Below are 25566 nucleotides of genomic sequence, written 5' to 3'. Positions count from 1 at the left end.
CAGAGTAAGAAGAGAAAGACAGGTTCAAGGGCGCTTACTATCACCAGGCTTTACCTCAAAGAACAGGAGTTTTAGAAACATCCAACTAAAAAGGAGCAGGAGGACATCAGATTAGTAGCATTAATTTTTATATTGTTGGGAGATTTGTAAGCCTTTGGAAGAGATATTTTATGGAGGCCTTTCAAAGACACATACAAGGATTAGGCTGAGATGAGACCCAAATGTAAGATCTGGGTCTCTGGCATTAGCATATACAGCCTAAATAGCCAATATGCTTTAGATACACTTTCAGGTACATTAATGCGGAAAGGTCATCAGTCGGCCATTGATAGTGGAGACTGAGTAGGAGCCAGAGGACACTGAGAAAATTTAAAGACTCCAGCTCCATTTGACTCCCTTACACAGGGTAGCACCCTCTTCCCATGTATTCAAATACTATCTCAGCAAAGAGAATGGGAGGTAGAGAAATCTGTAAAGCAAAGCACATATCCCAAAGAAAGCAATATTTAAGAAGTCCCTTTTTTCTCTAGATTTGGATAAGCTGATAACTTGGTTTGACCAAATTAAATCTTTACCCTGCACCAAAATCATCAACAAAAGGAATCTCACGAGGAAGATTTAAAACAAGCAAATAAACAAAATCCAAGGCCATCACAGTAAGGTCAATAATCTTAGGAAGATTTTGCAGTTTTATAAAACATCAGCAGTTAATATTTTCTTCAAAATTTATTTATAAGAGTCAATTTAGTTGCATCCAGCATATATATAAAACTGACATTCCGATTACATAATGTAATATACACACATATATATGAGTAAAAAGGTATTGCTATAATGGTTTCGGTTCAAACGCACATTGATTTATTCCAAGCAAATCATGTCACAACCTATCTCTGCAACCAATGGATGGCTGCAAGCAGGTTTTCTCTGGAATACATTAGTCTTGATCTCATTACAATGCTTTCAAAAGGACACCCCACCCCCAAAGAAAAAGCTCACAGCTATGAAGTTTATGCTGACTCCTACTGACCGTGTGGGACAGGGTAGATCTGCCTCTGTGAGTTTCCAGGAATGTAATTATTTAGGGCTGTAGAAAGCCCCATCTTTCTCCCGGAGATTGACTGCTGGTTTTGAACTGCTGACCTTGAGGATTGCATCCCAAGGTATAGCCACCAAGGCTCCTCAAAAACAGAAGATAATTTTGTCCCATCAGAGTATACTCAATGGCACATAACAACAACAACAGACAACATCTTGGTCTCAGCCAACTTTGGGCATGATTGGTACCAAAAGCATTGTGCAAAGATCAGCTATTTTTAACAAAATCTGAGCTTATGAAGAAGACTTTGTGGAAGTAATCATAACTGAAAACAAGTCACAATTTTGCTAATCTGATTCAGAACAAGGTCTAATCGAAACAGTGGCTTCAAAGGGAATCTGCCGTGGCGGTTAAATCAAAAGCACGAGATGTCAGCTCGGAAAATGTGTTGACTGATTCGTGGGATCCCCACCAGGTAATCTTCATAGATGTTCTCAAAGCACAAAGGAAACTCACAGGGGCATGTTATGAAATTTTAAGAAAATTTAAAACTGCATTTGATCAGGAAAAGGTTAACAAAATTGTGCTGAGGATTTTCCTTCGTTCATCTTGAGATTGACAGTGGGCCTGCTTCTTTGTATGTAGCAAGTGCTGTGCTCTCAGAATTGTCCAACCTGGCTGATCTTGCTCGGCCAAGCTCCCCTTTGTTCCCCAAACTCACACATCTCAAAAAAACACAGTTAGAGTCCCTATGGGATATGCCCAAAGTGCCACTTGGTCCGGTGTAAATTGAAGAGCATGGGCTTCTTCAGGAAGGGTTAGCGATGGAAACATCACCTTTAGAAGTACATAGACCTAAACGAATAAACCAATAGGTTCACATCTTGATATTTTTAGTTAATAAAGGTTTCTATGATTTTGTAGCAATACTACTTTTACTTAGTCTCATATGTAGTCTATACAACCATATACCAACCTTATACGAGTATATTCATTCAGCAAATATTTATTGAGTGTCTCCAGTCAATATTCCTCTAGGCATTAGGGATATATCAATGAGTCAATGAATATGACAGAAAATGTTATAGCTTTCTGCATCTTAAAATTATTTTTGTATAAACAAATAAGGAATGATACTATATAATTTTGGGTATACTGGAAGAATAAAAAATACAGGACAAGGAGTCATGGATATGATTGCATAAATACTAGGACAAAGAAATAAAAACAACCACATGACTTTCTAAGGAAATAATCCTGAAGGCAATGCTAACAGCAAGTACAAATTTATTGTGGTAGTTGTTCATGATTTTGCTAAACTGCTTTGTTTCTTTCCCCTACTGGGCACATATTTTCACTGTAGTTTTAGGCCCTTTTGCTTTGTGATGGGTCATATTATTATTTCTGGACAGTATATTATGAGTGGAAATAATATTATTCTACTTGTGATTCAAAATATTTTCTCATTTGGCTTGAAAACATTCATTGTGTTGATTGTTTGCTCCCCCTAACAGAACAATTAGCAATGTTCAAGATAATGGCTTGTCTGTCAGAGTGGACTTCCCTGACTAAAATGACAGACATAAGAAGAACAATGTATTGTGTTAAGATTTTGAGATTTTATATTACTGAATTATATTTTACTGAAGCATAACTCAGTCTACTCTGAGGTATTCAATCCAGAAAAAAAATTGAGATATGTATGTTCTGAGAATGAAAGCCCTTGGCCGAGGAGATAAGTAGACTGAGAGCCATGGAGAGAAATGATATTGGAAAGCTAAATTTGAGAGAGATCATGTAGAACCACAGTTACAGGCTTGGACTTTTATTTTAAGAGTAGAGCAAAATTCCGGTAAACTCACTGCCAGCAACCCTGCAGGACAGAGTAGCAATACCCCCTGTGGGTTTCTGAGACTGTAAATCTGACCAGAGTAGAAAGCTTCCTCTTTCTCCCCTGGAGCAGCTGCTACTTTGGAACCGCTGACCTTGTGGTTAGCAACCCAATGCATAACCCACAAAAGGCAACCATCTGAGTACATCTTAGGTCGAATTTGTAATACTGTAAAATGCATGCTTAAAAAATGTAAAGTTTCTGTTTCCCTAAGACTCACTCTCATGAAGAGATCACTGAAGATAATGGGGCTATAGCAGAGTGTGGTGAAGACACTAGATGGGGCCCAGATATCAGAAGTAATCGTGTCTGGGGTCTTAGAGGTTTGTCTTCAAAAAAGCAGCCATCTCAGTGAGGTGTCAAATAAGCACACCAGCCAGTGGACTGTACATAATAACATCCAAAGCTGAAGGAGGGAATGATGCCACAGCCTAAATTGTGAACTCATGGTTTGGAGAAGTCTACTGATGACAGTGGAAGCTAACAATCCATTTGTAGGTCCACATGTGGAGTAAGCCTCTGGTGGAGTAAGGTGTAAGTGAGGGATGTGAATAGCCTGTCTATCAATTAAAGAGCATTGTAAAGTTGAATATGGCAGACATAGCTAAGTTCACATGTAATATCACTTGAGCTCCCATTTGACCCATTTTAAAGTTGTTTCAGTTTGTTTGTTTGTTTTTTAAAGTAAAGGGAAATGCACATGGATTAAGCCTCTGGTGAATCCCCTCTGACTGTCACCCAGGAGTGTGAATAGTCTTACTGTCATGCAGAATACATTGCAAAGTGGATTAGGACAGACACAGTGGGATTAATATTTGGACTTTATTCATTATTTCTTTTTAATTCCTTTTAAATTTATTCTGACTTTTAGCATTTTCTGCTTTCTTTTCAATTGAGGTTTTTAATCTTTTTATTTTGTAATTGATTTTAGTTTTTTTTTTAATGTTTCTGTATCTGAAATCCAGGATGGGTGAATCTATAGAGACAGTAACTGGATTAATGATTCTTTGGCTGTACGGCTGGGTTGGGGCGGAGGGTTGGGTGGAATGGGGAGCCAATAATGATGAATACAAGAACAAAGAAAATGTTGTAAAATTGATTGTGGTGATGTACAATTCTTTTTGATGTGATTGACCTATTGGATTGTATAGTAAGTGAATTATATGCCAATAAAACTCTTTTAAAAAACAACTTTGATTTAGTAGTTGAAAAGGCTTCAATTAAAATCTAATAAATAACTTTTTAAAAGTACCTATTCATTTGAAACATTTAGAAATTGATAGCATATGAAACTTACTTGGTAAAGTCAAACAAAGAAAACTTAGAAAAAGCGCTACAAAAGACAGCTTTCCTCGGTGTCTTTAAAACTTTGTGGGGGAAATGAATTTTCAATAAGAGAAAAATATTTGTGTCACGGAACGACACCGTTATTGTGGGTGCAGTATTAAACAGATATGCGGCACTGCACTTTTGCTACTGACACAGGAAACTTGATTTTTTCATCTCAATGACAAAGGCACATATTCGACATATAAAATGACACAGTTGCTTGAGCCAAAGCAAGGGGCGCGGAACTGAAAAAAGGGACACATGGAGGTGCCACAATACGCACAATCAGATGTTGTAGAGATTTTGCTGGATTTGGTAGGAACGTTCCTCTAACAGTATTTTTAAGACAGGATTGTTCAAGGTTGAATTCTTAGTTATTTCCTGCTGGAAGAAATGGGATAAAATAAGGTCTACAGCATCCATTATCTTTGGTTTAAATAGTGACTTGTGATTTTACTTAATTCTTAATGGTCAACTTGATATTAATGACTTTTGCTTTAATATGTGCATTACATGAATACCTCATTTTATTCTATATATGAAGCCAAATACACAAACTTAGCTGCTAACAACCTCACATCTTAATTCCCAGCACACATTCCAATAAATTTTTTCTGTTAAAACAATACATTATTTTATTTTGATGTTTTACAGTCAGCTTTCACCTACAACCTTGGAAAAACAAAAGATTTTCCAAGAACAAGTATACAGGATTGATAAAACCCAAAGTGAATGTATCTTTACAATATAAACTTGCATAAAAATTTTAATAAAAATTTTATCACACCAAAGTGTACACAGAATAGTGGTTTGTGTCATGAATAATAACTATTCTAACTCCAATTTCAAAAATAAACAACAATTTTTTTAAGTTTAGACTTAAAAGTTAGTGCTTTCCCATAGGACTGCTGCTGATTCCAGATTTATTAAATGTAAAGTACCCACCTTGTGTTATTAGCTCAAATAGTATTGGCATTACGGTACTTGTGACTCTAATGCAGAAATTATTTCTTTTAGAAAATAGTGAGAAAAGAGCATTCTATTATGCATAGAAATTGAATAAATTTGATTAATAACTTGTTTCTGCATTTCAATGAAAAGTTATGAAATTAAATTGCGAAGGGGATGGCACACGGACTATAATAGGAATATTTTGAACATACTAAGCATAATGTGCCTTTTAAATTAACTAAATATTACAAAGGGAAGAGGGTGGTGAATTTCATACTAGAAAGGGCAAATAAAGGGGACGCATGCTCCTCAGGAGTAAAGAGAGGTGAAGAAAGAAGGGTGCATTATTGTGAGGTGCCACTGAGTTGTTTCTGACTCATAGAGTGAGTGACCTTCGGTACAAAAGAATGAAATACAGCCCCGTCCTGCCCTAGCCTCACACTCAGAATGTTTGAGCCCACTGTTGCAGACGCTGTGTCCCTCCATCTTGGGGAGAGTCTAACTCTGTTTCTGGGGTACAGTCAAAAGGCACAGCCCTTCTGCCCATCCCTCAGGGAAAACCTTACAGTATTCTCATTCAGCTTGGCACAGAGATGTCATTAACACATTTGCCTAGGTGAGCCCAAGATCACACCTCCTTTATCTCTGTTCAGAAGGTCAGGAAATTAGAATTCCCATATTCTGAGATTTCAAATGTAATGCTAATAGAACACAGACAGCACTGACGCTTTCTTAGAGAGGCAGAACAGCATTGCTACTAGGAAAGAATATGGACTCGGAGACTAGTCTGTTTGTCATTTGATTTCTGGCCTGTCCAACTATGTCAACCATGATCAAGCTGATTCATTCTCCTGTATCTCCGTTTTAATTCCTAAAATGGGTAATAACCCCCTCCTTACTGTGATATTTGAAGATTTGAACATTTTTTATAATTTCACATGTGAAATTCCTAGCTCAATACCTGGCATATGTTATTATTGGGTATTGTGGTAGTTACATAATCTGTTGTCAATTTGAGACTTAATAGTGAAGTTTAGCCTGTCAATCAGGTCGCAGCTTGGTGATATCATGTGGAGGCATTAAGGAGATAAATAGCTCACTGGAGGCAGGATACACTCTCACTCCCTGCAAAACATTCTGTGGACAAGACACAGGATCTACCCTAGAGCCCCAGAGCTGAAGAAGCCACGTGGAGACCCCTGCCAGTGCTGAGATGCTTCCACTGCCATTGGATGCATAAGACTACCCACCCCCTGGCCTGTGATCTTCCTGTATTCAGCATCATTGCATGTGTTGCATGAGTCTGAAGAGGAATGTATAGATTTCTAGCAGACATATGGGTTAATATCAGACTTATGGACTTGATCTGAACTGGGCTGGGATGTTTGCTCAATATTCAATTGCTCTTGTATATAAAGCTCTTTCTTATGCCCATATGAGTGTCTATGAATTTGATTCTCTAGTCTACCCAGACTAACACAGATTCTGTAGAATCAATTTTTGACTCATAATGACACCAGATGATAGAGTAAAACCGCCTTATAGGGTTTCATTAGCTAGAATCATTATAGCCAGGGATTGCCAGGCCTTTCTTTCATAGAGCTCCTAGGTGGGTTTGAATTTCCAACCTATTGATTAGTTTCTGAGTTCTCAACTATCTCAAATCCAAGGCTACTTTATCTGACGTAGCCCTGAATAAATGTCAGTGATTATTGTTTTCTTATGATTATGGTGAAAGAATATGGAGAATGACTAACTATAGATTTTTCACCAGAGTTGTTCAACTTCAAACTGGAAGTCTAAAGTCGCCACCTTCTGCTATGCAGTGAATGGCGGTGCATTAGGGAAGATCAGATATCAGATCTATTACTTTGTGCTGTGAATGAATTTTAATGCCATCATTTACAGGACACTCCAGTAGTCCTAAACTATGTGTCTGCATTAACAAGATCTCAATACTCAGTGGCTTACAATATCTCATGATTACGCCTCGTGTTTGTAAATCAGCTGGACTCGGCTGGATAGATCTGCCCCTCTGGCTTCGCTCTGCATGTTTTTTTATCTTCCCAAGGGGTTAGCAGGTTGGGTATGTCTGATGATGGTGATGACACCATGCCAAAGAAGCCTATAAAATATTCAAAGTCCCTTAAGGTCTAAGTTTGAAAGTAGCACACTAGTCTAACTTATGTGAGTCAGGGTTCATCCACAGAAACAGAACCAGCAGAAGATATGGTGTGTGTGTGTGTGTGTGTGTGTGTGTGTGTGTGTGTAAGACAGCTTAAAAACCTGCATGGAAAAAAATCCCATTATATTTTAAGTCCATTTTTCATAAATTTTTTGAAAACCCCTTGTGCGCGCACGTGTGTGTGTGATCACTGCCATTGAGTCGACTGTTTCACGGCAACCTTATATGAACCATGCACCTTTCCGAGCTGTGCCTCTTTATAGGAGCAGGTAACCTCAAGTTTCTCCTACAGAGGAGCTCCTAAGTTTGAACTGCTGAGTTTTTGGTACGCAGCCCAGTGCTAACTCACAGTGCCACTATATATAGTGACAGTCATTAAGCTTACCCAATTATGGGCTCTTGCTAATCAATTATGAAGCCCACAGGGCAGCCATCAGGAAGGGCAGGGTGGCCTGTCTGATTAAAGCGGCAGTCCAAGTAAGTACAATTTCTTCTTCTTTGGCTCTGCTCTTGAGAGTGTGCAAGTGATCTAATCAGGCCCACAAAAGTTATCTAAGATAATCCCCCTTATTATCACTCAGAAGAAAAGTATATTAGAAGCTCTATTATTCGTACTACGCTACTTGCTAATTCTAGTTTATTCAGGTCTTTTATTATATCTTGAGTTAATTTTAATCATTAATATTTCCTTAAAATTTATTTTGTCTAAATTTCAAAAGTGTTACTGAAAATGTTTGTCAATGTTCTCTTATTTGGGGGTCCCAACCTTTTAATTAGGTAAAATATCTGTAAAGTAAAACTCTATTTTCAAGCTACTTATAAATGGAATCATATGGTACATATTTGTATGGAGTCTGGCTCCTTCAATTCACCATAATGCTGTTGACATTCATCTATTGCTATGCAAAGAGTGGTCCGTGCCTTCTTAGTTGTGGTATTTGTTAGGTGCCATCCTGTGGGTTCCTCCTCACAGCTACACTTTGTACAGCCGAGGGAAACCCTACCCATTTCTGTGCCCTGCTCACAGTTGGTGCAGTTTGAGCCTATTCACATGGTGGCTGCGTGAGCCTGTTTTGTTGGATGCTGCCGCTGCCTCGCTCCATCTTGTTGACTGTCTCGCTCTGTTCCCCTGCCCCTCTGCTTTACCAAGCATGATGTCCTTCTTTTGATGCTTTCTGCATCAGTTAATATCTTTCCCATAGAGTCTTTCAATATTGCTCCTCAAAATTTGAACTTTTTCTTGAGTTGTTTTACTTTAAGCTATGCTGATGTGTTCTTTTTTGTTTTGTTTTCTAATCATTATATTGGTGCTCATACAACTCTGATCACAATCCATACATACATCACTGTATAAAGCACATTTGTATATTCGTTACCCTCATCGTTCTCAAAACATTTGCTCTCCACCTAAGCCCCTGGCATCAACTCCTCATTTCCCCCCCTTCCTCCCCCCTCCCTCAGAATCCTTGACAATTTATCTTTTTTGTTTTCTAACTCTAGGTCTTTGTACAGATCATTATAATATTTGATTTCGTCTTCCCGAGCTTCCCTATGAAATTTTCAGTTTAGCTGTTTGATTTAATCATTTCTTCCATGTGCCTTTGCTCCATGATTAAGAGCAAGTTTCAGAGTCTCTTCTGACATCCAGTTTTACTTTCTCCATGTAGCTCTTTCTTGCTTTTTTGATGACCTTTTGCCTTCTGCAGGTGTGATCTTGATGCCATTCGATAGCTCTGCAGATTTTCCGTCACAGTGTTCGAGGCATCAGATCTGCTTTTCAGACATTCTTGAAATTCATGTGGGGTCAACTAAAGGTTCTGCTTTGTCTCTAGTGGAGTGGATTGATTTTCTTCAGCTCGACTGGACTTACATAGAGAATCTGATGGCTTTGAGTGAGTCTGTCATCTCTTCCCACGGATGTAGTCCATTTGATTTCTGCACGTTCAACTGGGAGACGTCCAGGTGTATGTTCCCTTTTGTGTTGTTGAAAAAACCATTTGTGATGAAGTCGCTGCTCTTGCAAAATTCTCACATTTTTGGCTCGGTTTCTGTTACCGACAATATTTCCCAACTATTGTTTCTTGCTTGTTGCTTCCAACTTTCACATTCCCATCACCAATAACAGTGCATCTTGAATGCATGTTTGATCAGTTTCATAATGAAGTTGGAAGAATTAATCAATTTCTTCATCACTAGCTTTGATGGTTGGTATCTAAATTTGAATAACAGCTGGATTTTATTGCATGCAGATGGATATAATCCTATCACATCATCATACTTAAATATTGATCTTGAAATGCCCTTGTTTTTAAAAAATCATTTTATTGGGGGTTCCTACAGCCCTTGTAACATTCCATACATCTATTGTATCAAGCATATTTTTACATATGTGGCCATCATTTCCAAAAAATTTTCTACTTGAGCCCTTGATATAAGCTCCTTTTGTTCCCCCTCAAAATTTCCCTTTTGATGATAAATATAACCCCATTCCTCTTGATTGTAACATGCCCAGCAAAGAAAACCATATGTTTTTCTGATTCAACGTGGTGAATAACAGTCCATTTAAGCTCAATAATACTCACAATGTCAATTTTATGAGTTACATTTCATTTCTTACAACCTCCAATTTTCCTATACTCCTACTTCATTCATTCCAAGTTCCCGTTTTTAATTAATTTATTGATGCTTGCACTATTTCTTCTCCTTTGGAATGATGCCCCAGTAGAAAATGAAAGTCCTGAGACTTTGGTTCCATAAATTTTATTCCATCTGTGTGCTATGGCGGGCTCTACTTTGAGAAGGCAGCTCTTCCTCCATCATAATTTGACTGACCTCATCTGCCAGAACTATGTCTGACAATGTTATGCTTCTTTTCATGAGTTTTTCAGGATATGGAAATGTTTCGAATCTGTCTGTAAGGGATTCCTTGGTGTTTGGAAGCCTTGCTGAAACTTGTTTGCTTTGAGTGATCATCCAGGCATGTGAAGTACCAGTTTCCACATCACAGCAACACACAAACCACCGTACTTAGGCAAACTGACAGACAAGTAATGGATTCTTTTTCTAGTCGCATGCTATTCCATTGAATGAATATACCCAAGTTTATGTATTCATTTCCCTAGGGATAGTTGAATTCAGTTTGGGCAGTAAGTATTCTGTATAAGGCTTTTTGTGAACAGAAATTTCATCTATCTGTATACGTACCCAGGTGTAAAATACCTAAGCACAGCATGGGTGCTTAGCTACATTAAAGAGTTATTTTTTCCATTATTTCATCCATTTTGTAATTCAATGACTTTACTGACCATCATGATAAATGGGGAAAAGTTTGAAGTTGTCAAGGATTTTGTCTTGCTTGTATTCACAATCAACTTGATCCTTCTCTGCGCTCTCATTTGGTGTAGTCAGTTATGCCATCGTCTTCTGGTTTGCAATGTTTCTGATTAATTTTCCCTCATTCTTACACATGTGGCCCTCTGTATCTGTGGATTCTGCACCGGTGGAGTCAATCAATTATGAGTCAAAATATTTGGTGGAAAAAGTATTTAAGTGGTCTAAACCATCCCTCAAAGGCTTAAAGGTGTGTAAGTTTCTCTTTGCATTGCATTGAGTGATTTAACTCATCTAGCATGTAGGAAAATTTGTGAGGGTGGAGCAAGCCCAGGGAGTGTTTTGTAGTGTTGTACATAAGGCCCTCTGGGTTGGACTGGCTCCATGGCACAATAGCAATGGTACATAGGAGGAGCTCTGCTATGGTGGTTAGGCAGTGGGTTGCTAACCACAAGATCAGTAGTTCAAAATCACTAGCCTCTCTGAAGGACAAAGAGGAAGCTTTCTAATCCTGTAAAGAGTGACAGTCTTGGAAATCCACTGGGGTAGTTCTACCCTGTTCTATATGGCCATTGTGAGTTGGAATCCACTCAATGGTAGTATTGAGTGTTGAGGAATAGAGCATATAGGAAGATGTGTGTAGGTTATATGAAAATGCTGTATGATCTAATGTAGGGGAAATGAGCATTCCTGGATATTAGTAATCAAGGAGGGTTCTTGAACCTTCTGTGGCTGCTGAGCGGTGGCAGGAGATGTTTCTCTTGATATGTGTCTTTTTCCCCACTTGGCTCTTTTTAAAAGTCTTTGCCTTTCTCTTCCATTTCATCAATTCACTAAGATGTGTCTCTGTGTGGTTTTCTTTGTATTTACTTGAAGTTTGTTGACTCCTTGGATGAGTGGGTCGATATTTTTCATCAATTAAAAAAAATGTTCTGTCATCATTTCTAAAACATGCTTTGTGCCCTTTTCTTTCTTTTGTTACCTTCTGATACTTCAAATACAAACTGTTTTAGATAGCCTGATATTGCCCCCAAAGTTACAGATGCTCTGGTCATTTATTTTTCTACCTTTTTTAAACTGTGTATTTCATTTTAGATCTGTTTTGCTTTTAAACACAGTGACTATGCTTTTGCATGTCCAATTTGCTTTAATGCCCATTCAATGACTTTACCAAACATCAGGATAAATGGGGAAAAGTTTGAAGTTGCCAAGGACTGTGTCTTGCTTGTATTCACAATCAATGCTCATGGAAGCAGCAGTCAAGAGATCAAAAGATGCATTTCATTAGGCAAATCTGCGGCAGGAAACCTCTTTAGAGTACTGAAGTGCAAGGGCAGTACTTTGAGGACTAAGGTGGGCCTGACCCTGGTGATTATATTTTCAGTTGTCTCATATGCTCCTGAAATTGGAACAATGAATAAAGAAGACCATTGAAGAATCAATGCATTTGAATTATGGGGCTGAAAAAAATACTGAAAGTCCCATGGACTCCTGAAAGGACAAACAGATCTGTATTGGATGACGAAAGGATGGATAAAACTTTGTTTTATATACTTAGGACATATTTTACATACTTAGGACATATTGTCAGGGGACACCAGTGTTTTGTAAAGTGGAGGGGCAGTAAAATAGAGACAGGCCTTTAAGGAGCTGGATTGGCACAGTGGCTGCATCTACAGGCTGAGGCAAGGGAGCCATGATACGGATGGCACAGGGCCAGGCAGTGTCTCTTTCTACTGTCCATAAAGTGGCTACATGTCACCGCCAACTTAATGACACCTAACAGCAACCATTACAATTAAAAAAAAACAAACCCAGTGCCATGTTGATCTTATCCATATTTGACATGGAAGAGTGTTGCTATGCCATTTAAGATAATGTTTGTTCACTTTTGGATCCGGTTTTAATACTACCCTGGAATCATAGCTCAAAAGAATATATCTGATTTTTTCTCTGCTTCTTTGACCAAATTCAGGCAAAGTGAGGAATTTTCCTTTGGACTTTTCCATATTAAAATTTCCCTAACAGTGCAGCGTGGCCTGTAAACTGGGCTGTTGGCTTTCTGTCCTTGCGGACTCTGTCCATTGGATCCACCCACTGGGCTTCAGTACAGAAACTTTCTCTCGGGACAGAAGTCACTAGAGTGGTTTGTTCAGTGAGGAGGCATCTATTTTAAAAATCAGCTTATCAAGGCTTAATTATGTTTATGTTCCTCATTACACCCTTAGAAAGGGCTAATATTAATTTTGTCAATTAGTGTTGCCGTTATTTTGGTTGGTTGCCATCTATACTAGAAGAATAAATTCATTCTTGAGCTATAGTTTGTGCTCATAGCCTTCTCTGCTTCTTTGTGAAGAGAGCCCTTCAGCTTGAAGAAACTTTAGGAATCTTACACCTGAATGAATGAAAACATTTCATGCAGAGAACATTCTTTTGATCTCAAATGAAAGCTGCAGTAAGATGGATAAAAAATGAATCCTAGGTGGGTTCTGCATTAATATCTTTATTTTCACTTTACCGTCTTTCATCTTCCCCCTGTCTCCTCTTCTCCTCTCTCCACTCAAGAGGCGGGAGTTAAAAATTGACAAAAGGTCCGAGGAAGAAGAAATAGACACCAAAAAGAGGAAGAAGTCAGTAGGAGATTTGGGGTGGATGATGGAGAAATTAAAACTAAACTAAAACAAACAAAAAGAAACAAACTGTGGTACATTTATTATTGACAATATATGGGGGAGGTCTTCAAGAATTCATGAAAAAGGTAATTATATTTCAATCCATTTTTCTATGAACTTTCTTAAGTTAAACCTGCAGAAAACTTAAATGTTGACATTGAAGTCATAAATTTCTCTTTCATTTTAGAAATATAAATATGGTAAGATAATGGGGTGTAAAGGGACTCATGAATATTGGTAGAAAAGAAGGATAGAGTCAAATGAGGGTGTGAGCCTGTGCAAGATAACCCAGGAGCTTTGTAGAAAAGTCCTACCAGTGTTTGGATCTTGAAATTATATCTTCTTTGTCTCTCCTAGCTCTCAGAGTGGAGAAATTTCTTGAAGTTATAGCCTGGTCCTGCTCAACATATTTCCACCTTCCTAAATCTCCTTCATCATCCACACCAAATCTATCTCTCTCTCTCTTTCACACACACACACACACACACACACACACACACACACACACACACACTTTGGTTTAAAAATCTCAAGCTTTCCATGACACGTTAAAGATGTACCTTAAATGCTTCCAGTTTTCGGTCTTTGTTTTTTTTGTCCTTTGTGTTCTTTTAGTCTTCTGGGTTACATTAAGAAATAGGGCCTCATAATAAGCACTAGATTCAACTCAGTTTTGAATTCATCAAGCCAAATCCCTATGTATTTCTTCTGTAATTCTCCCCTCCAGCATAAATAATTCCTCTGCTTTTAACAAATCTTTGTAGCGGTTTGCAGAGTCACAAGTTTTATATATCCTGTAATATAATTTTTCAAATCTCCTGAGCTATGAATGGTCCCTGGGAACTGTCTGCAAAACAGTCTTTTTAGTTTCTGACAAGCCATGGAGAGCTGAAGCTATACAGATCAAAATATAAATATAGGGCATCCTTAGTTAGTCTAGAAAATCCTGAGGGTAAAATGAGTCTTCTCTCCCAAGGCACTGTTAGGGATTAGTAGGTTTTATCTAGCTAGAGTAATGGTAAAGAGAACCATTCCCATTGGGGAAACTTTTGAATATATTTCGTGTAATATTTAGATCCATTTCTTTACCTTATAGTAGTTTAAGTGGACTTTCTAATTTGTTTAAATATAAAATTTCTTACTGAAAATATTCCCTGGAATTGAAATACCTAGACCAAGGCCTGTCTGTTTATACGAGAGTTTTACACCCTTATAAAGAATTGGGCTGACAAAAACGGCCCCATGTCCATGGAAGACAACCAAGAGAGGTGTGTCAAAGGCACAAAATGAGTCCAATTACTTGTCATTTTATCAAAAACATTACCACGTTTAAGGCAATTGAGAATTAATCTGCTGGGTTATAATAAGCAGATGTTGTATCGGGCACTGGTTTGTGGCAGCTCTTCTCTTTAGAGTGAATTGCTTTCCTTCCAATGTGTGTGATCTCATGGAGATTGTCAAATCATACATACTGCCTTTGTCTAGGAAGAAGTGACATTCATTCTAAGCTACCAGGATATCAAGACTCTGAGCTTGAACCAGTGGACGGAGGACTAGAACTGTAGCTCACCACCGGCATCAAACTGATAAGTCTGTCACTTACCTCCTATGCCCCAGTTCCCTTGAAATGCAACTGTTCCCAATCTGCCCAGTCTGGTTCTTCAGTGAGCTTGCTGATTGTAGTGAGATTCCACAATATCTACGCATGTCCAGTTGAGCTGAAGAAAATTAATCCACTCTGCTAGAGACAAAGTAGGACCTAATGAATTAACTTCCTAATGAATTCATTTTTTGTTAAATTACACAAGGTTACTTACTATTGTTTTCAACTAAAGAAACCAAACTTGTATAAATACAAGGGATTTCAATAAGTGTGTGGAAAATTTTAATTAAATGATTTTAGAATTTTCCCATAAACGTTTTTGAATCTCCTTCACATAAACAATGTAGATGGTAGGTAGCTTTAAAGAGATTAACTACCCGATAAAATGCCACTGCTTTCCTAGCAGTATAAATGTTCATTTTAATATTTAGAAGTATATTAAATTCCAAAAAGTGATGGGTAAGTACAAGTTAAGTTAAGAAGACTATAACCAAATACAAAAGGTTTAATTGGAACATTATATCAAGTGGCACCACAAAATCTTCGATGTGGAAAAGCTGGTGGTTAGTAGGAGAGGAAGAATGCGGTGTTCCACTGAGGGTTAGCTACTAAATACATTGTATAAGGGAGCCCTGGCATGGCAATAGTTAAGTGTTTGTCTGTTAACTACAAGTTAGTGATTCAAGCCCAGCCAAAGTCCCTGCATGAAGATGCTTGGCACTACGTCCCACACGGACTGCAGCCTAGAAAGCCCGATGGAGCACTTCTATTCTTTCACCTGGGCCAGTATGACTGGCAATTGACGCAGTAACATTAGTTATTGCAAATACCAGCTGCAAACTGGAAAATCCATAGGGATCTTACAGTGATGCCAACAGATGAGTCATCTGGTATACCTTTCATTTCCATGGATAATTATGATCTAGCCAGTTGAATTCCTCTTTTTTTCCGTTTCCACTTCTGATAGAAACAGGTATCCAGAGATATATATGGAAAAACACCAATTTCAGAGCAATGAAAAGACAAACTGGCCTCATTGCTAGGAAAACAATAGCAAATCATAAGGACTCAAGGCTGTGCTGCCTTTAGATGCCCTTTGCTTAGGACAACATTGTTCTCCTCTGGCGAACTACTGCCAGATGAAGACAGTTTTGCTATATCTTCTGATTTTAAGGATAAATATTGATATTTTTGTTCAATGTAAAATAATATATTATATATTTTCAATGATTTATTTAAACTATCTGAGGTCAGTCAAGCTAAATAAGTGTCCATTCTGTTATCAGCTCAATCAGGATCTGTAATGTAATATTTTTACAAAATACTCAAGGAACTTAAAAACACTTCATAATTATACCATTTAAACGTAGAGGATACTAACTTTTTTCAACCCAACTCTTGGTTTGTTGGTTGACTTCTCAGGATAAAATATCAGTGAACTTTACAAGGATGGAGAGCAAATCTTTGGGTTTGTGAGTGGGTTGGCCACAGTATTAGACCTAGAAATATATTTATTTTTAATTTAAATATTGACCCTTCAGACTTGCCATGGTGGTGCAATGGTTATACTCGTCACTAAGAGTGTTAAAGGTCAGCCACTCCTTGGGAAAAAAGACCTGGCAATCTAGTCTAGTCAAGATGACACCTAGCTAACCCTGTGGGGAAGTGGCTTTGAGTTGGAAACAACTCAATGGAACACAGGAACAATGCCAATCTTACCATGTGTAACTACCTAGTCTTGGAAGGTTGAAAGCTGAGAAACAAGTGTTGTGTCAATGGCAAGGTGTTGTTAGACTGTTGTATTTTTTACTACATAGGTCACCTGGAAAAATGAACCACTCATTGGCTACATCGCCAAACAAAGAAGAGGGCAAGATTGACATTGCTGTTCAGTCGCAATAGCAAAACTTTAGTGGCTTTGGACAGGTTGTTTCCAAGACATATAAGCTTCATTTATACCAAATTGCAACAAGAGATCTCAGTGAGTGTTTTTCTGTGGTAACATAAAGTTCCTTAACACTAACAAAGCAGTTTTAGACACACATGACTCTTAGGGCAAGGTTCAGAATGGCAGGAGAAATGGTAAAGTGAATGTTTGTATTCCAACAATTTCAGAGTAAAAAGAAAGAACCCAATTTTGCCTAGGTTTAAATCACTGAGGGAAAAAATGACATGTAGAAAACCAAATAGTATGAAAAACACTGACTAAAGAAACAAAATTTGTCTTTAAAGCTTAAAAAATGTCATTACACTATTTATTGATTTTGAATAAGTTTCAATGTAAATGTAATTAACTTATTTTCATAAAATATATATCCTAAAAATGGAAGAAATTTATTAACTTGAATTTTCCTAATTGTGTGTATTAGATTTGATATATCTATGATCTGTTTTAATACAGGTTAATTCCACATTACCAACTCTCTATTATTAGGGAGACATATACCAGCTTTATAAGAGTAAATTTAATTTCTCATTAATATAGAAACATAATAGACTATATGATTATAAATGTAATATAGCATGTAGTTATATATGTGAATGTTTAGTGGCAATGCAGCAGATATATGAGTCTGCTATCTCATGTATATTTTACTTTTCACCTCAAACTGGCAGTAAAATTATCTTATGTTACCATTGCTTTTATAGCTGGGACACTGGGAAGAAAAGAGTTTAATAATAATAGCTTGTAATCACACAGTTTATAGGTGGAACAACAAGAATGTGTCCTTCATAATCTGCCTGATTTCATATTGGGCATGATTTTCACTCAGATAGAACTTTTAAATTTTATCGTAAGGAAGAATAGTGAGAGTTGACAGGTATGAGAGAAAACAGTTCTGATTATGACATTGATGATAGCACAGAGCTAAGGAAGACAGAGCACAGGGCACATAAAACCTTTCCCTTTGTAGGTATGCATGTCAGGTACGGAGTGTAAGGTCAGTTCATGTATGTGCGCCTAGCCCCATCACCAGGAAGTGCACAACATAATGGTGTGTGTTCCCAAAACAGCCTGGTGCCTTCCACTGACCCAAACTCACCATCACTAAATTTGGGAAATTTGGAGAGGCGAATATAACCCTGGAATTGAAGGTGTACACAAAATTCAATGGTGAATTTAGAATATCGATATAAACTCATTGTCATTGGGTTGATGTTGACTAATAGCAACTCTATGGGAGAAAGTAGAAATATCCCCATGGGTTTCTTTTTTTTATAAACAGTTTTACTGGGACATAATCCAAATTGTATAATCAATTTTAGAACATTTTCTCCTTCCCTGTACACCATGCCATTAGCTCCCCATTTCCCTCTAATGTCTCCTCCCATACCTCCAAGGAACCACTAATCTCTAAAGACCCACTTGGATTTCATGTACCAAAAAACGTACAGCAACAAAAACTAAAGAGTCAAGAAAGCTCACAATAACAAAATAAAATAAGAAAAACTCCAGTTGAAAACAGGCAATATTAAGAACTAAACAACTTTAAAATGGGTCAAAAGAGAGATAAAATCTTTAGGTGTTAGCTTTTAACCTAATTACCTCTGCCATAATCTACTTTCCAATGTACTCTGTATAATATCAAGGCGATTCCCGTTTCTAGTCATGTTTAGAGGGAATTCACTGGAGGGCTAATCCACATCTATTTCCTTTTCACTTAAAAAAAAACCTGATTGAGGTTTGAAATGGATCAAAAGAGGGAGCCCTGTGAGTTTCCGAGACTGAAACTCTTTCGGAGAGTAGAACACCTCCTGTGTCTCCTGCAGAGTGGTTGCTGGGTTTGCATTGCTGACCTTGAGGGCGCCATAAAGGTAGGGCAAATGGTTAAGCACTGCCTGCTAACTGAATGATTCAAGGTTTGAGTCCACTCAGAGGCACCTTAGGAAAAAGCTTGACACTGTATTTCAGCTGTTAAAAGCCGTTTGGAGTGCACTTCTATTTAGTATGCGGGAGGCATTGATGAGTCAATGTCAATTCAAAGACAAGTGGGGTGTGTGTGTGTGTGTGTGTGTGTGTGTGTGTGTGTGTGTGTGTGTGTGTGTTTTAATGAGGGAAGTATCTATCTGCCTTGGATGCAAATCTGATAAGACAGGTAGCTAGGAAATTTGCTTTGAATCGTCCCTTGCTTGGGAAAAAAGAACGAAAGGACGAGCACTGTGTAATGTAAACTAAGTTGAAGTTCTTTGGGGGATGAAGGGAATTATGAACACCTAACATTCCTCTAAATTCATCCTCCAACTCCAGGGACTTAAAAGGAAGATAATGGGGGGAATCAATTGATGGGAGGCAAAGGATCACAATTGTCTGATAACCTGAAGATGGCTTTTAGATTAGCAGTGATGAGTTCAGATTGATATTGGAAGAAGGATAAGGCCAATGTTGTGAGAGGAAGGGGCAAGGCTGGATGACTGGCATTGTCTGTAAGGATGCTGAAAGGGAGGAAGTGACAATTGGTTGGCATGGAAAACAAACCACTCAAGAGGGGTCCTCTGAGTCTGACAAGGGCTATCAGAGACCAATGGAGGCCCTGCTCAGTGCACAGAAATGTAAGTAGGTGGGGGCAAAGAAGCAACTAAAGGACATTTTGGATAAATGTTAGGACAATACCTGTGGAAAATATGGTATATTGTATTTGATTTTCTTAATGGGTTTTGAGATAGAGTGGACTTAAAGTGACTTTTTTATATCTAATATTCTTTACAGAAGATAATCTTTTCCCTTATCAACTATATATATATACATATATATATATCCTCATATTTTATACAGTTTCAGGGTGTCTTAAAGAGATTAAGCATATTTTCAATTTTAAAAATAATTAATTAAAGAATAAAAAATGTTCAAATTAACTTTGCCAAAGTTTGGAAACCAATTTGGAGCATAGGCTCTGAGGGCTTCTGCTCATTTGCATGCAACCACTGTCCACTATTACAAGAATCCAACTTGACTCTTGGACACGCTCTTGGTGAATATCTTTATTCCGGCAGACAGTAGGATTAATGGCTATGCTCAGAAGAAATCTAGCTATCAAAAAATTCACTTCTCATAGTTATCCTCTTTCTCTTTGCAATGGAAGTGTTTCTCTGCTGGTTTAAATGGTGTGCTGGTTTAAGGTTTCTTACAGCAGACCATGAGACCTGCTTGTCTAGTTTAAGCAGAAGAGGATTACGTAAACAAGTGAGGAATCTTGGTGCAGCAGCAGTTAAGCGTTCGCTACTAACTGAAAAATTGGTTATTCAAACCCATCCAGTTGCTCTTATGAATAAAGACTTAAAAAATAAAGACTTGGTGATCAGCTGCTGGACAGATGAAGAGCTAGGAAACCCCGTGGGATAGCTCACCTGTGTCACACGAAGGCCCTATGGGTAGAATGTGCTCTCCGACACCCAGCCAACCACAATAGGTAACCCACAGACTTTGGGAGAGCCGAAGATGCAGATTCTAGGATGAACATCTAGGAACTAACTTCAAGTCCACCTAGGAAAGTGCCCCACTCTCCATCACATAAAAAAGCTGCCGCTCTTGTAAGTGTAAGTGCCGCTCCTACCCTAGGCTTTTTGTTTTCTTTTGGAAAAAATGGTCTATCACCTTGCTTATGGAATGGATAAGTAGTCACCTGCTAAACAAAAGCAGACTGTTGAACCTACTATCTGCTCCTGTAAAGACTCATAGCCCAGGAAGCGCAATGTGCAATCTTTCTCAGTCCCATAGAATCACTATACGTGACAATAGACTTGACAAATAGCATCCTATTCTTACTGTCTCTCAGATCAATGATCTCAATAATGATAACAGTCATTTATCAAACACTTCTGTTAGCTGGGAAGGGATCTAATATGTAAGGTTCTGAACAGAGAGTGAGGAATTGAGCTTAATGAAGCTGTGTAAATAGGTAGATCTTACCTTTCAATACTGGGCAAATTATCAAATGATCACACCTTCTTGTCCCTTGTATAATCTCATTAAGCATATGTAATAAAATCAAACAAAAGTGACTAGTATTTAGGATCTGGGCTCATGGATTTGGAAGCAGTTTTATTGATTACATTTTACCCTCCAAAAAGATAGATTAAAATCCGTATCCCTCTATTTGTGAATGTGACCCTGTTTACAAATAGGGTCTTTTTAAATTTCATTAATGAGGTCACATTTGTATAGGGTGAGTTGAAAATTAAGGCAGGAAGTTTGTGCAAACCTGCCATGAAAAAGAAGGAATGAGCCAAGCCGCTGTTCTGCAGAGGACTTGGCCATCTCCAGAAGTTGCGTGGCGTACTTCAACAGACGGGCTGGGTGCTGCAATTCCTGATGAGGGGCCAGCGTCTCACAAAGGTGTGAGAATCTGACATCCAAGTCTTATGCCAGGGCTTCTTAATCAGCGAGTCACGACCTCTTTGGGGGTCAAATGACCTTTTCCCAGGTGGCACCTAAGACAATAGGAAAACACATATTTCTGACAGTCTTAGAACTGAGACACGCCCCTCTATCCATCTCCAGGCAGGTCTGTCCATATGCAGCCATGATCACATACCGGTACCGGCTTGAAGATTGTTATCCATACTATACAATACTTTAAGACAAAATGTCATTTATTTGTCATTAGAAATAAGTATGAAACAGTATATAATTATGTATTGTTTTTGTGATTAATCACTATGCTTTAATTATGTTCAATTTGTAACAATGAAAATATATCCCGCACATCAAATATTTACATTATGATTCATAACAGTAGCAAAATTACAATTATGAAATAGCAACAAAAATAATTTTATGCAAGGGCTCAATAGAAACTAAACGTCTAGAAAAGAATGAGGACAACATGTGTACAAACATGCCTGATTCAACTGATGCATGGATTGTGATTAGCTGTACAAGCCCCCAATAAAATGATTTAGAAAAAGAAAATAATTTTATGGCTGGGGTCCCCACAACATGTATTGAAGGGTCATAACATTAGGAAGGTTGAGAACCACTGTCCTATGCCACAGTAATACAGAAATAAAGATTAATGAGAGTGGTATATACCCATTCATTTTCAAAGGGAAATAAGATTTTTTTTCAGAATTAGTTATTGTTTAATGGAGTGAAATCCTTTTCTTGAAAGATACAAGGCTAAAGAATCCATCTACTTGCTGTGGAAAAAGAAAGAAAAAAGCTTGTGTGAAACTTAATCTTGATGATTGTTTTTTTTGTTTTTGCTTTTCAGATTAATCTTAATTTCCACAGCATTAGGTTGAAAGAAATAGATGCCCTATCCTAACAAAAAGCACTAACGTATCTTCAGTTTAAATACACTCTTTTAACCTATCACAAGTTTACAGATGGCCTTTTGAAGGCTCAGAAAGCACAGTCCAATCATTGTAGAACTTGATATCTATGATAGGAAATAAGACTAAAAAAATAAAAATATTAGCACAAAATAAAAGAAATAAACTGTAGTTCATACTGATGGCTAGAGTGATACACAGCAAGCAGAGACTGACATTAGAAAGTAATTTATTAGAATATTTATTTTATTCAGTTTCTTAAGAGCTACTTTACAGCTCTAAAAATATCCTCAGAACATTATACGCGCAAAATAAAGTCATTTAGAAAGGATTGAACATTTTGGCATTAACCTCATGGCATAAACACATATCAAACAAAGGTTGAATAGGAAAGGTAGGAGGTAAAGAAGATAAATCATAGTTCACCCTCAATACAAAGGTAAGCTAAAAAGTACTGCTGCAAAATCATGCAAATCTTTATTAAACAAAATGTTTTTTAATTAAATACTTTTATTGGGGGCTCTTACATCTCTTATCACAATCCATACATTCATCCAGTGTGTCAAGCACATTGGCACATGTGCTGCCATCATCATTTTGAAACCATTCTCTTCCCACTTGAGCCCCTGATATCAGCTCCCCCTTTCTTCCCCCTCCCTCCCCCACTCACCCTCCCTCATGACCTCTTGATAAGTTATAGATTATTATTTTCATATCTTACATTGTCCTGTCACCCCTCACCCACTTTTCCATTGTTCATCCCCCTGAGAGAGGGTTCTAGGTAGATCCTGTGATCAATTCTCCCATTCTCCCCTAATTCTCCTGGTATCTCTACTCACCTTGTTGGCTCCCCCCCGGGGGGGGGGGGAGTTATCTATTGTGGATTCCCTGTGTGTCAGTCTCTTGTCTGTAGCAGTGTGCATGCTGTGGCCTAATCCTATTTGTAAGGTAGAATTGAGGTCATGATAGTGGGGGGAGGGAAGCACCAAACAACTAGAGGAAAGTTGTTAGCCTTATCGGTGCTATACTGCATCTTGACTGGCTCATTACTTCCCTGCGGGATGTTCCATTGCCTACACATGAGTGTTGGGGTTCCACTCCATGCCCCCTCTCCCCCTTTCACCATGAGTATGATTTTATTCTGGGTCCTAGATGCCTGGTATCTGATCCCATGGACACCTCATGATCACACAGGCTGGTGTGCTTCTTCCATGTGGGCTTTGTTGCTGCTCTAGATGGCCGCTTATTCATCTTCACGCCTTTAAGATCCCAGACATTATATCTTTTGATAGTTGGGCACCATAAACTTTCTTCACTACATTTGTTTATGCTCCCATTTTGTCTTCAGCTATCATGTCTGGGAGGTGAGCATCACAGAATGCCAGATTGTTCGAATAAGGTGTTCTTGTGTTGAGGGAGTACTTGAATCAAGGCCCAATGTCCATCTGCAACCTTAATTCTTAACATATAGATATGAGTACATAATTCTATTCCCCTATCATTATATATTTATATGTGTGCATGCCTATATTTAGACCTCTATAAATGTCTTCTGCCTCCCGGTTCTTTCTTCTATTTCCTTTCACTTTCTTCTTGTCTCACCATCATTTTCAGCCTTCATTCAGGTTTAGTAATGCCTCACTGCTACATTGTCCTTGATTAAGCCTCACTGGGCATCTTACACCCTTCTCTCTGTTGATTTTAGTTCATGTGTTGTTCCCTTCTCCCTGGGTTGGTTCTCCATTCCCCTCTTACTTTCTCCCACCTCCCCTTCTCCTGTATCCCCTGGAACCATTGAACCCATTCTTTTCATCTCCAAATTATTAATCCTGCCTATCTTAACTAGATGGAAATGCAGATCCATTAATAAGTGCAGAAACCTGGCAAGGCCAAATAAAACAACAAAGGAAGTCAAGATCAACAAAACGATAACAACAACAAAAAGAAAGCCACCACTTCTGGCAAGATGGCGACAGAGTAACACATACCAGAGGGACTCCGCAGAATCCAGCCCAGGGGAGTTGCTTAGAGGGAAATTCAACACTGCTGGAAAATAAGCTGAGCATCATAAAGATAAGTAGGCACAGACCCACAGGGTTTTGAGGGGCTAGGGGCTTTTGGCTTACCTCAGTGGAGGCCGGCTGGGCCTTGACCTTGGCACCGCCACTGTCTCTGCCTGAGCCGGGACCATTTGGAGCCTGTAGGGTGGCTTGGTCTCAACACAGCCACAGTTTGCCACCACCCACCTCAGGGCAGGGACTAACACTTGTGTCTCCTCTCTGTGCCCCTTAGGTCTTGGAGGGCTGCGCAGGGGACTTTTCTCAACACAGCCACAGCTTGTTTCTGCCGCCTCGGAGCAGGGACTAAACCCTTACAGCTCCACTGGCGGAGATCGGGACTCAGCTACATTGTTGCTTTGTTTCCATCTCTTCACTCCCCTGCCCCCCACAAACTCATCAGGCTTGTTTTTTTTTAACTTTTTTTCCCTCCTCTTTGCCTCTTTCTTGGTCTCTCACATTCTACTGTTAACCTCCAGACCACTTCCTTTAGCCTAGGGCATTTACACCTGTGCCACACTCAGCTAGGTGAGCTCTACCCTGTGGCTGGGAAAAGCCCTGTTGACCCCCACCAGGGGATACTCTGCTCAACTTCTTACTGGGGAATTCCTGCTTGTGTGTCTGGGGGCATCAGGCAACTCGGCCAACACTCCAAGCTGCTGCAAGAACCTCTGACCAACCTCCACAACACCAAAGCAGGCAGCCCTTCTGGGTCACTCCCCTGAGAGGAAAGTCACTGGAGGATAAAGTGGTAGGTTAATTCCATAGTGAAATAAGCTATAGGCAGTTCAAAGAAGCACTCCTACAACTCTCCCAGAGAGAGCCAGTGCTCTTTGACTCCCTGGAAAATGGCACCTGGCTCCTCTAAAACAACACAATGCAAACAGCTATCAGCCCCAACAACTTCAATGAGAAAACTGGAGAAACAAAAGGCAATGCCAGATGTCCTGAACATAATGACATGCATAGAGGAAGCAGACATTGAGCTGCCACAGAAAGAAATTTTCAGAATGTTACTTGGAGTCATAGAGGATATGAGGGAAACAATACAGAAAAAGGATGAAGTGATAGAAGAGGTAAAAGCCATAAATCAAAGAGAAATGCAGGAACTTAGGAAGGAGATAACAAAAACCAGTAGCAGACTCACAGACCTTGAGAAGCAACTGGAGGAATCTGAGAACCGCATCAATGACTTGGAGGACAGCCAAGCAGAGTTTAACAAACGCAAACAAAAATC

This window comes from Tenrec ecaudatus, chromosome 2 (assembly GCF_050624435.1).
Source record: "Tenrec ecaudatus isolate mTenEca1 chromosome 2, mTenEca1.hap1, whole genome shotgun sequence".
Taxonomy (NCBI): domain Eukaryota; kingdom Metazoa; phylum Chordata; class Mammalia; order Afrosoricida; family Tenrecidae; genus Tenrec; species Tenrec ecaudatus.
The sequence above is the reverse complement of the archived record's forward strand: the minus strand, read 5'-3'. Positions refer to the sequence as shown.